Source organism: Diabrotica undecimpunctata, chromosome 8, assembly GCF_040954645.1.
Source record: "Diabrotica undecimpunctata isolate CICGRU chromosome 8, icDiaUnde3, whole genome shotgun sequence".
Lineage (NCBI taxonomy): Eukaryota > Metazoa > Arthropoda > Insecta > Coleoptera > Chrysomelidae > Diabrotica > Diabrotica undecimpunctata.
In genome coordinates, this window is record NC_092810.1 from 138,160,999 (window position 1) to 138,175,996 (window position 14,998).

The following is a 14,998-nucleotide window of genomic DNA, read 5'->3' on the forward strand; positions in this document are numbered from 1 at the left end:
TTGAGGGTTCTAACCGTAACGTAACAGCAGATAACTGGTTTACATCCTTAGCAAGTGATAACTGAGTTGAGGAACCGAGGCCTAACTTACGTGGGTACTGTTAAAAAAAATAAAAGAAAGATACCTATTTCTTTTTTGCCAGTTACCTAAAACGAGGCTCACGGGATCATCTCTATTTGGATTTGGCGATAGAGTTACATTAGTTTCATATGTACCTCAACCACGAAAAGCGGTATTTTTGATGTCTTCAATACACTACAGTAATGCAGTAAACGATGAAACAAACAAACCCGAAATTATCATGTTTTATAATCGAACAAAAGGAGGCGACGATGCATTAGATGAAAAATGTACAGTGTATTCTACACATCGTAGTTGTTGGCCTCTTACTTTTTTTTATACAATTTTGGATATTCTTTCCGTCAATGCGTTTATAATATACTCATCCCTACCTGGAAACCCCCAAAAATCGAGGTATGAATTCATCAAATCTCTGGCTCGGCAGCTTGTGTAGGATCACATGGAAATAAGACTAACTATTTCTCAAATTACAAGACATAATATCGCTTCCATTTTAAAACCAGACATTCCTGAATAGGAAAATGCTATTTTAGAAAAAAGAGTAAGGTGCTCAAAATGTCCACGATCATTGGATAGAAAAACGAAGATAGTTTGCGTTAGTTGCAAAGCGCCAATATGCCACATGTGTGAAACACACATTTGCAAAGATTGCCTATAAGAATGGATTGTAGTTTTTATGATGTTTTTTGTTTTGGTTATTTTTTGTGTTGGTAAGTTAGATTGAATGTTTAAGTTTATTTGTTCCTCATTTTTTTGTTACAGGATAATGTTTAGTCTAGTTACAAAATAACTCTGTTTTTGAGGCTGTTTCTTAGTTTAATTTTTTATGCGTGATAAGTATTTCAAATATTTGTTAAATTTATGTTATAACAAAATAAACGTCTTTAAGTTATTGAAGTCATTTTTTTTTAATTTAAACAAATATCAGTGTCTAATTTTGCAAAACAAAATGGGGTCAGTGTCACCCCAACTCACCATACACGTAACAAAAAATGGACCTCACCAATTACGGGTTAATACTGTAAAAGTGATTATAAAATGTTTTATTTTAATTCAATATAAAAATTACTTATTTCATATTTTCATTACTAGAGAAATTTACTTTTTTATTCTTGTGATGTACAGTAGAGTGGTCCTAGAGATAATCCAAAATAGTCGCAAATTCGTGAAACATACTTTAGTAGAGCAAATTAGTATTTTATTTAGAATTTTTTTTATTAAAGCTAATTTTCATTTCTTTACACATTCTAATAGTTGGATGTCATACTGATGCACTGGTATAAATATTTATATCCACCTACTAATATTTACGAAAGTATGAACCCTTTTCAAATCCCTTTTAGCCCACTCTGTTCAATTATTTCTTACTGAATTTCTAATAAACAAATTTCGACAAGTAATTTGTAACTATCGTAAAAAAGAAAGCGGCTAAATTAGCAAATAGCCACAGCGACAAGCGCAAGGTAAGGTATTACAAAAATCCTCAACAGACCCACTACCATCGATTTCCGAAGCCCCAAAGCATAAATTCCTAACGTACACCCGTAAAAACTGAAACGTTCTTTAGTTGACCTTCTCCAGTTGACTAATCTGTGTATGAAGGGAGATGTTGGAGGGTCTGGCAACGCTGCGCCTCATTTCCTGTGCTATCAGTACGAGCAAGCGAGCAACGGCGATTACAACGAATGGTTTTTACGATGTAACGAAACACAGCACTCTCGCTGTTTGGATGTTTTCTCTACTGGCAAAGGCAAAGTCATCAACAAAATTACACTCCGTGTCGTTTAAAACGTTGCTTTGCTGGTATCGCCGGGTAACGTTAGGCTGGCTGGCACTGTACATTATAATACTATTTGATAAAACGCAACGCTTTCTGTATACAGGGTGCATGAAATATCAAACCTACTAGATACTTGAAATTTAAAAATTATTAAGAGTAAATATATTTATAATGATGATTGTTTGTTGAAACAGGTTTTTTATAAAGTCAGGTAATTTTCCCATAACACTCTAACCTTGGACAACATATTAATAAAAAAACTAGTTAACTAAATGAACAGAAAACCTGGAACTTTAAATTATAAAGATACAAGAAATTTGGGGGAAACTTACGTCACTGCAGATTTATAAAAAGCATGGCATTCTTTAACAGCACATTATAATTATATGGATAAAATCAGCTTACTTGATAAATAACACATGCCAGACTAAAGATTTCCTAATTAGTCTAAAAAAAATAGAAGTATAAGCATGGTAAATGTTCGAATTAACGTTGGTGTGGTAAAAACGTGGTAAAGCCTACCAATGATTCGTTAAATAAAAATAATAAAAAACTCGAAGTAAAAAAGATAATCAAAAAATCCAAATGTATTATAATAAAGTTCAGAACTTTTTTTGGCCAGTCAGTCCATCTTCAGTGAACTTTTGTCGTACTTGCGTAACTAACCGCAAAACCAAACAGTGGTTGGGTTTACATTGAAGAAAACATACTTGAAAGTATTGAATTATACGGCAAAATGTCGATGTAATTGGATTACTAACCGGGAACCATAAGTCCCTAGTCGAAAAAATTATTTGTACATCCGAAACGTAGAACTGGGGTTTGTTAGCTTAACCATCCAGGCTTACTTACCAGAGACATATAATACAAACATTCCCGTTCCCCCAGTGCGACAGAGAAAACTGACGCAAAGCAGTCCCCAAATCTCTTTCTAATGGGCCGGGTTTATCGACCACATGACCGCCCAATTACCAGCTAACTCCACTTTTTGTCAATTCTGAGTTAAGTACGCCTTTGTACTTAATAATTATCAAAGAATGTACTGATGAAACCAGATACGTCCAAACATATTTTAAATGTGGGAAATAGAAGGGTCTCAAAAAAACTATTGAATTGACAATCATAGAATAAGAGTCTGTAAAGATTTTTTTATAAAAACATTTGTGTATGCAAAGACGTTGTTGAACATGTTGAACAAATTGCTTTAATAAAATATTGATATTAAGAAAGATACAGGGTGTTAAAGTGCAAAATTAAAATTTTATTTTTTGCTATAACTTTCACGTTTGTAATCATTTATGTATAAAAATTTACAGCTGGGTACTTTTAAATATGAGAAATTATAATTTGATGTACACTTTGATGTAATTGATAGAGGGCGCCACTTATGCCACATGTGTGGTATAAATTTGCACTTAACTTTTTTGCTCTTTAAGATACCTGTATTTGGGAATAAAAATATTAAAGATACATTATTTTGACAAAAAAAAGGTATACTTGTTAATAACTTCAAAACTCAACAGTTTTCTAGATAATTGCATTTTAAAAATCAGCTGCATAATTCTGATCTAAGGCAATTACTCCAGGCAACGAAGAAAAAATAGACAAAAACATTAATACTTCTGAATTTTGGTATAAAATACCTTTAACTAAAGTTAATAGTTAACGAAATATTAAATAAAATAAATATATCAGCAGGATAATTAATAATAGGATTTGACAAAATAACAGAATAATAGGATTTGACATCAAACATTTTACGTTTTATGTTAAATTAAAGTCATAATCAAAACATTTTGTTTACAAATCAAATTAAGAAATAGTTAAACTCAATAACACAACTTTTTGTCAAAGTAAGTGTTATATAAATATGTTTACATTTTCTTTAATTATCAATATATCCAATATATTCCATAAAAGATCGTCTCATATTAAATAGCACCATTGATTCTAAAGAAACTGCTGCAGTATTTATTTCTTCCCATAGTTCGTTGCAAATGTTTATGGGATTCTTATAGACACGTTGATTTAATGCGCCCCATACTCCAAAATTAAGCGGATTAAATTCGGGGCTACGTAGTGGCTATAATGTATAATGGATGAATATATCGATGACATTACTTATTCATATGATTACGTTACAGCTTACTAGTAACTATAATTACATCTCGAACAAATGGACTATTATGATTTACTAACGAACTAATATTATGCTGAACTAAATTGCCTGTGTATTTATTATATTTATAACAATATCGGTTATTAGGACAACGATGATGTTTTTGTAAAAATGCTGAGTCTTTCAGGTTAGATTTGTAGCAAGAGGATTATGAAACAGGACACATAATATGTGTTATTCAATACCTGTGCTCTAGTTTCTATTTGTCCTAATAAAAATGGGTAAACAGTACACCTAATGAACAATAAGTATTCTTTTCGGATTTTTTATGAATTAAATAATTATATCAATATCTCACCACCTTGCCAATGAATATGACTACCACGACCAATCCAACGTTCAAAAAAGTTGTATTTAAGTTAGTTCTAACTGCCTTCTCTCTAGAATGTGGTTGTGTATCATCTTGCATAAACCACATATTTTGGGTTTTTAGCATTTTACAATAGAGAAAAAGTAATCAAACGCCATTATAGAAACTTAAGAAGCGATAGCAAAGGGAAATTGTAAACATGATGACGGCCAACGTCTGAATACGGACACGGCTCCTAAAGAAGAAGATGAAATATATTTTCTTCAATAAGATATTTAGCACATATAACAAAGCATTTTGTGATGTTACATTATCATCTTTGAGTTGTTTTAATAAGAATAAACTATGAATTATGCTTATCTACAGGTATTCAGTGCTTTACCGCACAAATTTCAAACTAAGAATTATTGTGCAACTGACTTAAAAAATGCATTTACCTCAAAAACGGTTAAATTTTCAGGTTACTAACAAGTATAGCTTTTCTTTATAAAAATAATGTATCTTTAATATTCTTTAACACAAATAGAGCTAACTTAAAGAGCAAAAAAGTTAAGCGCAAATTTATGCCAACCATGTGGCATATGTGGCGCCCTCTATTAGTCACATTAAAGTAGGTATAAAATTATAATTTATCCTACGCAAAAGCATCCAACTGTAAATTTTTGTGCAAAAATATTTACAAACGTAAAAGTTATAGCGAAAAATATAATTTTAAATTTCCACTTTAACACCCTGTATCTTTTTTAATATCAACATTTTATTAAAGCAAGTAGGCTTAAATCGTAATATTTTAAAGTGCAGAATCTACGGTTTCTGTTTGTACAATTACTTGGACCACCCTGTATATATATATATATATATATATATATATATATATATATATATATATATATATATATAAATTATATAGATATATATATATATATATATATATATATATATATATATTCAGGGATTCTACAGTATTCACTGCCTTCCCTCGCTCAACCGTTTCCATCTCTCTCTGTTGTCCCATTCTCCATCGTTTAGAGCTCTCTTACTCATGGCGTCGTCTACTTCGTTCCTCCAGGATTTTCGGGGTCGTCCTCTTTTCCTCCTTCTTATGGGGCTCCATTCGGTTATTCTCTTTATCCATCTGCTGTCACTAGTTCTTCTTACATGTCCATACCACTTTAGTCTTTTTTGTTCTATGTATGTTAGTATGTCTGTTTCTATTGACATTCTTTGCTTTATTTCGTCATTACTTCTCCTATCCATTCTTGTTACTCTGCAGCATCTTCGCAGGCATTCCATCTCTGTTGCTACTATCTTACTGCTGTTTTGCTATTAGTGCGAAGTATTATGACATATGGGGCTGAAAATTGGACCATAAACAAGAAAAACAGCAGTAAAAAAACAGCGGTAAAAATGTACTCCATAATAAAACAACTTATTCTGATTTAGAAGTCGTTAAAAACATATTGAAAGCTTTCCTATTATTGAATCCCACTATAGTAGACAATCTACGAAGAGGAAGTACCTTGACTGCAAATTGAATATTGCAAAAATGTAGATACAGCTTGTATAAAGAGCTATGCGAAAATGAGAATCTAATGCCGGTTTCGCAAATAACTTATAGAAGAGTATTCTGCAACATTTTTAATATGTCTTTTTTACCCGTAAAAAAATTAATGTCAGATATGCGCTAAATATAAGACAGCCGATTTGGAGAAAAGGAAGCAATTGGAAGATAATTACGAAAATCACATTATGCGAAAAAACGATTGTTACCGGGCCAAAATGGAAGATAAAGAAAGAGCCCATAGAGAGAGTAACTATATATGCTGCACTTTTGATCTTTAATGCGTATTACAGATTCCAAGTAGCGACGTAAGTCCGATGTATTACAGCCGTAAGATTTGTACTTACAACTTAACGGTGTATGAGTTGGCAATACCCAACAACTCATACTGCTTTTCATGGACCGAGCTAAATGGAAAAAGAGGAAGCCTGGAAATCGGCACGTGTCTATTAAGGTATATCGAATAAACTCTCACATATATTACTGAACTTTCTATTGCAGCGAACAGAATCTCAATCAGAATATTACTGCCTTGCTTATGTATTTAGTACAAACAAAACCCAACTTATCTGTGATAGAACAAAAATTTCTCGAGAGTGGACATAGTTACATGGAGGTAGATAGCATGCATAGTGCTATTGAAAAGGCGCAAAAATGTGTTCCAGTTTACACCATGCATGATTGGCTTAATATTTTCCTTATGGCAAGGACGTATGAATCTGGTAACAAACCTTATACGAGTATTGTAGAAGAACTCAAGTATAAGGACTTTTTTTTACTTAGTTACTTTACTTTTTTTAATGTTTACTTTATAAGCTATTATTATACAACACAATAGCTTTACAGCTATTGTGTTGTACAGGTACGATCACAGTTCTGACTGCAAAGAAATAAATATTTTTGGTAAAGGTCGTTCTTTTACTGTTAATTGTAAGAGAAATATACTTAAAAACGGCATACTCCAAACTTCGGCCCATCAGTTTAAAAAAAAAACAGGATATATTAAAGCTGTGCTAACCAGGAGTCATTCTAGATGAATTTAATCAATATTATAAGTCATTACCGACCTTGAACGACATCGACGACAGTATACCTGAGCCTGATATTGAGGACAGAGATGTTCAAAGTGACCTGGAAGATGACTAACTTTGTACAGCCTAAACTCGACAAGTCCCACAAAAAATGTTTTTCTTAAATTTAATTCTTTAATTTTAAGAACTTAAAAACTTACAAGTTCTTTGCCTCTCACTTTATTTTAATAATTTTTTAAAAACACAAACTGTTTCGTTTATAATGTTATTTACTTTAATATTTTTCAGTCATTAAATCATTTTTAAATTCAGACGATTTTTCATTTCAAATTAAAGTTTAAAATGCAGATTCCTCAAAACTTTAAAAAGTGGAGTTAGTTGGTTTTTGCAGTAAGCCGACGATTTATATATATATATATATATACATAAAAAGTACATACTTCAAAAAATAAAAATAATAACAATCATTTTTAATCGTTTCTAAACTTTATTTGGGACATCCTGTAGGTAGTTCCGTCCGCTCTCTGTTTTTGATTGAAAAACGAACGATCGCACATCGGTGCCTTGACGACCAACGACCACTGAATTTCCTTTCAGAAAGTTTTAAAACGTACGGCCATAACAGAACACAGAACAGGATATCAGTTGCGGTTTTTTCAACACTGGAGATTCACGTTTCAATAGATTATTTTTCGAGTTTAATAATAAAACACGACAAGTAATTCTGAGTATAGTCACAGTTTAATGCTAAAAGAATATTGTTTCTCTAGCAATATACTCTGGGTACAGTAGTGTTATAAGAAGGAAACTTACCGTCAAATGTGTTGGGAATTTCCAAGGATAAGCGCGATAAAAACTGCTTGGAGGCTCTAAAAACAAATACACAAATAAGAATAATTGAACAATTTAATATAGAACAGTATAGACGAGCGGTTTACTCCTATAAGCAGAGTATAAACTGACTATTTTTTTGCATTTCTACCGAACCAAACCTTTTTTATTCAATTTTATATATATTTTTTTCAAGTTCAAATGTATATTTTTTTAAATTTTCCAAGTGGGCCCGAAATTGGTATTAACACATATCTTATAACGAAAAAAAAAAAAAACAATTTCCTAAATCGCTTCGAGCAATTTTTTTAAATGTATCTCATCGAAATACTTTTTCTCTTTTTATACTTTAGTGATTTTTGTGATTTTTTATCTAAAAAACTACTAAATGAATTGCAATTCTTTAAAAAGCTTTATAACCTTTAAACCTTCAAGTATAAGTTGTCTACGTAAGAATCTTTTCTTTCAAGGATAAGGATACGGTTGCAGTGATACAGTCGCGTGGCGCGTAGAAATCTTCGTTTAAATTTAAAACTCTGTTTTTAGCAAGATAGAAACCATTTATCCTGGTCAAAATATTCTTACTTGTAGGTGAAGGTTTAAAGATTATAAAGCTTTTTGTAGAATTGTAATTCATGTAAGTACTTTTTTAGAAAAAAATCCCAAAAATCACTAATTAAGGCATTAAAAAGAACTCTCAAAAAAATAAACTCTTAAAAAATAACTCAAAAAGTAAACATTTTTCGAAAAATTATCAAGAGAGACAAAGTATTTATTTTGATGAGATACATCTAAAAAAATTTACTTGAAGCGATTCAGGAAATTGTTTTTTTGTAATGTTATTTGTTAATAACAAATTCCGGCCTAGTTGTTAGCCATTATATTCCATTTCTAAGCGTCTTTTTAGGGGTAAACAGCTCGCCTAGTAAGTCAAACAGTAAAATGAATTTTCAATGATGCTTGTGGACAAAAATCAATTCAACTGAGTAAAATAATGGTTTGATAATCAAAGCATAAATTTTAAAAATAAACTAGAACAAGTAAGTGCCTAGGTATGTATTGTATCCTTTAGTCGGTCAATTAGCCAAGCGGTCCAGGCGGACGAATCGTATTCACTTCACTGTAAATGATCTATCAGATCGATGGGTCAAACCTTGGCGAGAAAACAAAAAGGCTAACGTAGTAGTTAAAATCTAAATAGATCTGCTTCTTCGACTAGAACACGCTGGTGTGTCGGATCAACCTAGGGATGAGCTGTACGGCAAGAGATGACAAACTAGATTTTGATGGCCGCATAGACAACAAGATAGAGATAGGCATTGAAAGAATAAATAATAAATAACAACAAAAACTTCTTCATGGTCAAAATATGTGAATTCCGTGAACTGCATATCAATAAAAAAGTCAATACAAGTATATATTCACAAATACAAGAGATCAGAAATCTACATCTTGATTCATAGTTCCATTCACCATAAATATTGATTATAAGTTAGAAAACTAGGTTTTTGAGAAACATTAGGGTAAAAATAGAATGGCATAAAAAAGAACCCACAACCAAATAACTTAATAAAACAAGGATAAGATAATAAATATAAGCAAAAGCGACAACAGAGGAAGATGGAAACCCATGGTTAAATCGATAAATAAGGATCAATAATGAGAACTAAAATAATAAAAGCACAGATTATAAATGGTTTGAGTACATCGCTTAATATGTTTCTATAACTATAACTGTATCATATCTTTATGGAGAGAAAGGATGAGGCACGAGGCATTGATTGTAAGAAAATCCAGAAACCATAATATGTAATACATTGGCTTAGGTATGACATAATCCCTACCTAGAAAAACCGATAGAAAAACTTGATATCTTCGAAGCCTTTTATTTATGTAGTTCTACTTCATTACTTAATCTGCTTACTCCAAGATTTTTAAGACACTCTTTCTCTTATTTTCTCATATTTTTCGCTTCATATATATTTCAAATTCTCGCTTATACTGTAAATAACACTTATATGCATTACAGTCATCTGTGCATACCAATTACATACCTTTTTATTATTAATTTCTACAATAATTCATCTATTATCATCTAATTTTTTCGTCAAAATATTGCAAACAGAATTTTTTGCGAAATACCTATTTTCAATTATATTACCCAAGTTTTACCTATCCAGCAGATATTTTATTGTCAGGTAAGAGAACGGAAGAATTATGTTTTATATAATGAAAGTTCTTCTTTGTTTACCTTTACCTTTGTCAATCTACATCTTAAAAGTCAGGTTAAGACTTAAGCATGTACTTTCAACTCTGATATATGACTTGGTATACTGTTAAGAAGAGGAGAACTTGCATGCTCTTCACGGCGATATAAACTTTCATCGACAGATTAAAGAAATTACTGACATCACAAAAAAAGCACCTATAACATAACCACAATGAAAACATAAAACACAATGGAAAGTTGATGTCGGACCTAATGGATCTCGGCAAAACGTGGAAAAGATGCTAAATTGCTATTTGCAGATCAGAGAGAAGCTAAACAACTGTCAACCGAGAAGAATGGTCTTGAACGAGAACTACTCAACAAGAAAAGAATATTCCTGGCTAATAAACATAGGGGCTGATGTAACCTCCACGATGTACCCACCATATTTCGAAGAGCCAAAGCCGGCACTCTACAAATAGTATAAGAAATACAGACCACCGTCAACGCGCGACTAAGCACAACGCACAAAAAGAAGAAGGTGGTATATTTGCTAAAAACATTGCCGAATACCAAGACATTTCCAAAAATTGTCTAGAAGCAATAACAAATTTGACATTTAATATATAGGTTTGTAAAATATTATACAGAGTATTCCAAAAATACAAGTATAATAACAACTAAGACAATGTAGCACAAAAAAAACTATTGCACAAACAACTAAGTCTATATAAACGAATATAAAAAATAACAAGATTAATTATTCAGGATCCTCGTTTTTCAAATTAACATGATGAGACAAAGATTAACATCGCACAAACAAGAACTTACATAAATTATATGCATACTGTATTATAAAAAAGCATTTGAAAATAAAAAAGAAAAACGTTAAATGTATTATGTCTATATACGTTGTCCAGAAAGACTTTCGCGGTCAGTGTAATCAAATTTATCACAAGATTAGTATTATCATATTATATATAATAATATTAATCTTAGTTCGAAGCTGAAAGACAAAAACAGAGTAGTACTGAGGAACATTACATAATTTTCGAAATTATTTAATCACTGAAACCTTGGTCGTTACTCTCACATTATGTTGTAGGCCAGTAAAAAAACAGTTGAAAAATCTTATACATATTTTTGAAGGTTTTAAAAGATATATGAGGTATGACTGATGATAAATTCGTGAAGACATACAGCTCATTTTGCTTTGTTTTTTTAAAACAATCATAAAAACATTATACATTTCAGAGAAAAATGGTTCAAATAAACGTTGCAGATCTTAAAAAGTTCTTTAATTTGCAACTTTCTAAATTAAAATACATAAACAATTAACTGAGATAATTGCAAGAAACCTAAAAATTGTTGCTCCTATTATCAATGTATTCTCGTAATTTTAAATGTATGTAAAAATGTGAGTTTGATTAACTACCTTATGAACGTAGTGATCCTGCAGTGGGACCTGAGAATACAAGAGCTGAAAATTGAACAGATTATAAGCGAAGATCTAAATTTTATGATCCACTTTATAGATGGCATATATCGAGGAGTAAAAAAAGTGGACCAGTAGGCGGTACTGTAAACTAGCGCGGAGCTTTATACAATGTTTTCTGTATTTTTAACCCTTAAATAATATAGGTATTTAATTTTAAATAAAGTATGTATTTTTTTTATTTATTTTTTATATTTTAAAGACATTTAATAAATTATTATGTTTGTAACATGTATAAATTCGTTATAACTATCGAATATTTAATGTATAAGATTTATTTGGTACGCCCCTGGCTATGCATAAAATTTCTTGAGTTTTTGTTTATATTTTGACGTAAGTGTCTGCGACATCTAAGAGAAATTTTACTGCATAGTAAAATAATTGATATTACGTTATAACTTCTGCAATTTTCAAAGCCAAGCAATGTTAAAGTTCAATTTCTCCTGAAAAGCGTCGTTAAAAAGAATTCCGATTGGCCAGTCTCTTTTACTGATCGGAGAGGTGAGAGGGCCAGAGAGAACCGAAGACAGAGAATGAAGCAAGGTCAAATTAAGTTAGATCTGAGATCTTGTAGGGGATAAACCACGGGTGTGTAATCTTCAAAAAGCCGGCAAATTTTTATTGTGGAGAGGTTAATTTAATCAAATGCAAATGTGGCAGTTTTGTTGATTTGATCACCGATGTATTGTATTGTGTCCTATTTGAGAGATTTGAAAAACAGCGTCACAACAATTTAAGAGGTCAACATGGTTTCAAGCAAGAACTTGAGAAGCCGAGCTTGGACGATCACAGTTTCTTGTCATCCAAGATAATCCGAAGCACTAATACAGTGTCCAACTTCCAAAGAATGGTCTATTTGTTTTCCCTGGTCACGTCAGACCAATCTGCAGCTTGAGTGAGACGCATTTGTGTTATTTTGCAGTATTTTGGATCCAGTTCCAACCCCAAAAACTTTTAAAGGAAATTCATAGCCAGTGATATCAGGTACGTTTTTTGTTAAAAATTTTCAAAGTAAAAATAGACATTTTTCATAATTATTGCTTTCATGACAAGTTAAAAGATTGTAATAAATAAAATTATAAATTTTAGTGATTGACTAATTGTCATATTATCCTTCTTTTAAATGCAAATAATTTTACAATTTAATTAACATTTCAAAAAGTTTTGATATTTCAATCTTGACATATGACAGCTAGTATTATCTCATTTAATGGCTATATGTTGTTATTTTTCATGCAGTTTTTAATTTAAATCTGCTTAGACTAAATATATGATGACTAGAAACGAATTGATCGATGAGAGTGGTATTTTATAACGCTATCTGTGACGACGCCATCTGTTGGCTCTAGTTTCGTGACTCTCGCCTTTTTTACGAAACATTTTACTGGAGAGAAAAAATAATACAACGCCAGTATAGAAGATTTACCTTCAAAAAAGTATAGCCCATTAATTGATGTTACTTATAAAATACCGCCTGTAAATTCGGAGAAACTTCAAGTTGAAATGCGCTGAAAAAAATTGCAATATCTCGGTTTCTACGCCATGCAGAAGCTTGAATTTTTTAAATTGCAGAAAGTCGATAAAATATTAATAACCGAGGTATTTTAACCTTCCAGATACATCAGAAAATACCGGAAAAATCAATTAGTTAAATTTTTCCATTAAAATTTGAATTTTATTATTATTTCGTAGGGAATATTAAATTTTATTAATTAATGTATATTCTTTATATAAATATATAATATTTATTATTAATAATTCTTCTTGAAAAGTACAAAACGATTCGTTTCAAAATTTATTTTAAAATCATTTATTCAGAAAGTGTAAAAACTTCTTAAAAAATAATATAATTATAATATAATATAATTAATTATAATTAATATTATGACTTTTTATAATATATAATATAAATTTTTAATAATATACATTAATTATTAAAGTTTTCCCGATTTTCCCGGGAGGTGAAAGCAGACCAGTTCTTATTATTTTCTCGATCTACCCCAGTTAAAAAAAATGTAGTACGTGCCATACAAGCGAGATATTGTACATTTTTCCAGCGCGCTTCAATTTGAAGTTCCATTCTAAAAAAACGGAGCTCGGAAAGTTCACCCCTCTGTACTTCATCGTGCCGGTATTTTACGAGTACGATCACTTTAACGGATTATAACATTTTACACCTTCTCTGTGTATGTCATCTATACATTGGATCATAAAATCTAGATCTTCTCTTATAATCTGTCCAATTTTCAGCTCTTAATGTTAAAAAAAGCTATCTTGGTTCCTATTTTTCATAGAAGGTTCTGTTTTTTAAAGATTGTGTTTTTTCGCCATCTTTCAAGTAAGCCTTAATATTGTTCTGAACCTTTTTTCGTGTGGCATTTTAAAGTAATTACTATTTAAATGGGAATAAGCCACAATTAAAGGGTAAAGTACGTTTATTGACGTTTTAATTTCCACTTCGGAAATTGTTCTCAAAATACAAACATTAGTGTTTACATACACTAATGTTTGTATTTTGAGAACGATTTCCGAAGTGGAAATTGAAACGTCAATAAACGTACTTTAACCTTTAATTGTGGCTTATTCCCATTTAAATAGTAATTACTTCAAGTAAGCCTACTCACAAGTGCGTTGTATAAAAAATATCTAAGTTATTATAAATGTTTATAAGCTAAAAAGTCTTAAAATATATCTTAAAGCCTCAAAGAATCGATTTCGATCTGCTAAATACCTCTAGAGTAACTGTTTGGACGAGTACAGTTGTTTAAATAATCGCTCTCCGGGTTAAACAAATTAAATAAATAATTCATTATATATTTGCAATAATTTCAGGTAGTTATATTACATGTCATTTAAAAAACAATGTTATTCACATTTAAAAATTACTGCAAAACTGTCAATTGTTTATGTATTTTAATTTAATTTAATACGATTTTTAAGTGAAATCAATGATTTCACAGATAGACTGGGGATATTATTCAACTTCCACATTCTAGATTCAACTTTTTGTTCAATGTGTTGCACATTTTGAAGTCACGTAGCTAGAGTAATGTTGTTTATTGTTCGTTAAAAATGTTTACCTCCGTATTGTCTCTCTATCAAATTCATATATTGAACGATATTTTTATAATGTTTAATCGGTTTTGATGTTAACAACTTTTTTCAAATTTTTGATTTTAAATAGTTCTTAAAAAGGCGTCAATCAAAAATATTTTTACCAAATCCCCTTTAGAAATAATAAACCCACCATCCAGTACGCGCATTAAAACGCACTTAATTTGCATTTAACGAACTCAAATTCTACCTAAAGAATTATGAAACTCTTGCACAACATAAGCAATGCAACAGTTTTCGAAGTTTCCTTTAATTAAGGTGGAGTTACATTGTTAGTGGCGTTTATATTTGTATAGGAAACGCACAAGTATGGATTGCATAATTCATTGACTCAAAAAAGTGCGAAATTGTGCTTATGACAGTCTATGTAACTCTCTGTCAATTTAAAGATTGTAATTATTGTGTCA

The 14,998-nt window shown here is 30.8% G+C and overlaps 1 protein-coding gene across 2 annotated transcripts in view; it reads right to left on the reverse strand.

Annotated features, from left to right (window-relative positions):
• The window catches only part of Amun (protein amun), a 114,231-nt gene that overhangs the window by 54,921 nt on the left and 44,312 nt on the right, over positions 1-14,998 (reverse strand). For both annotated transcript variants that reach the window (XM_072541140.1, XM_072541139.1), the window contains exon 2: positions 7,756-7,811. The gene's annotated coding sequence lies outside the window, so the exon portion shown is untranslated. The remainder of the gene's footprint in view (positions 1-7,755; positions 7,812-14,998) is intronic.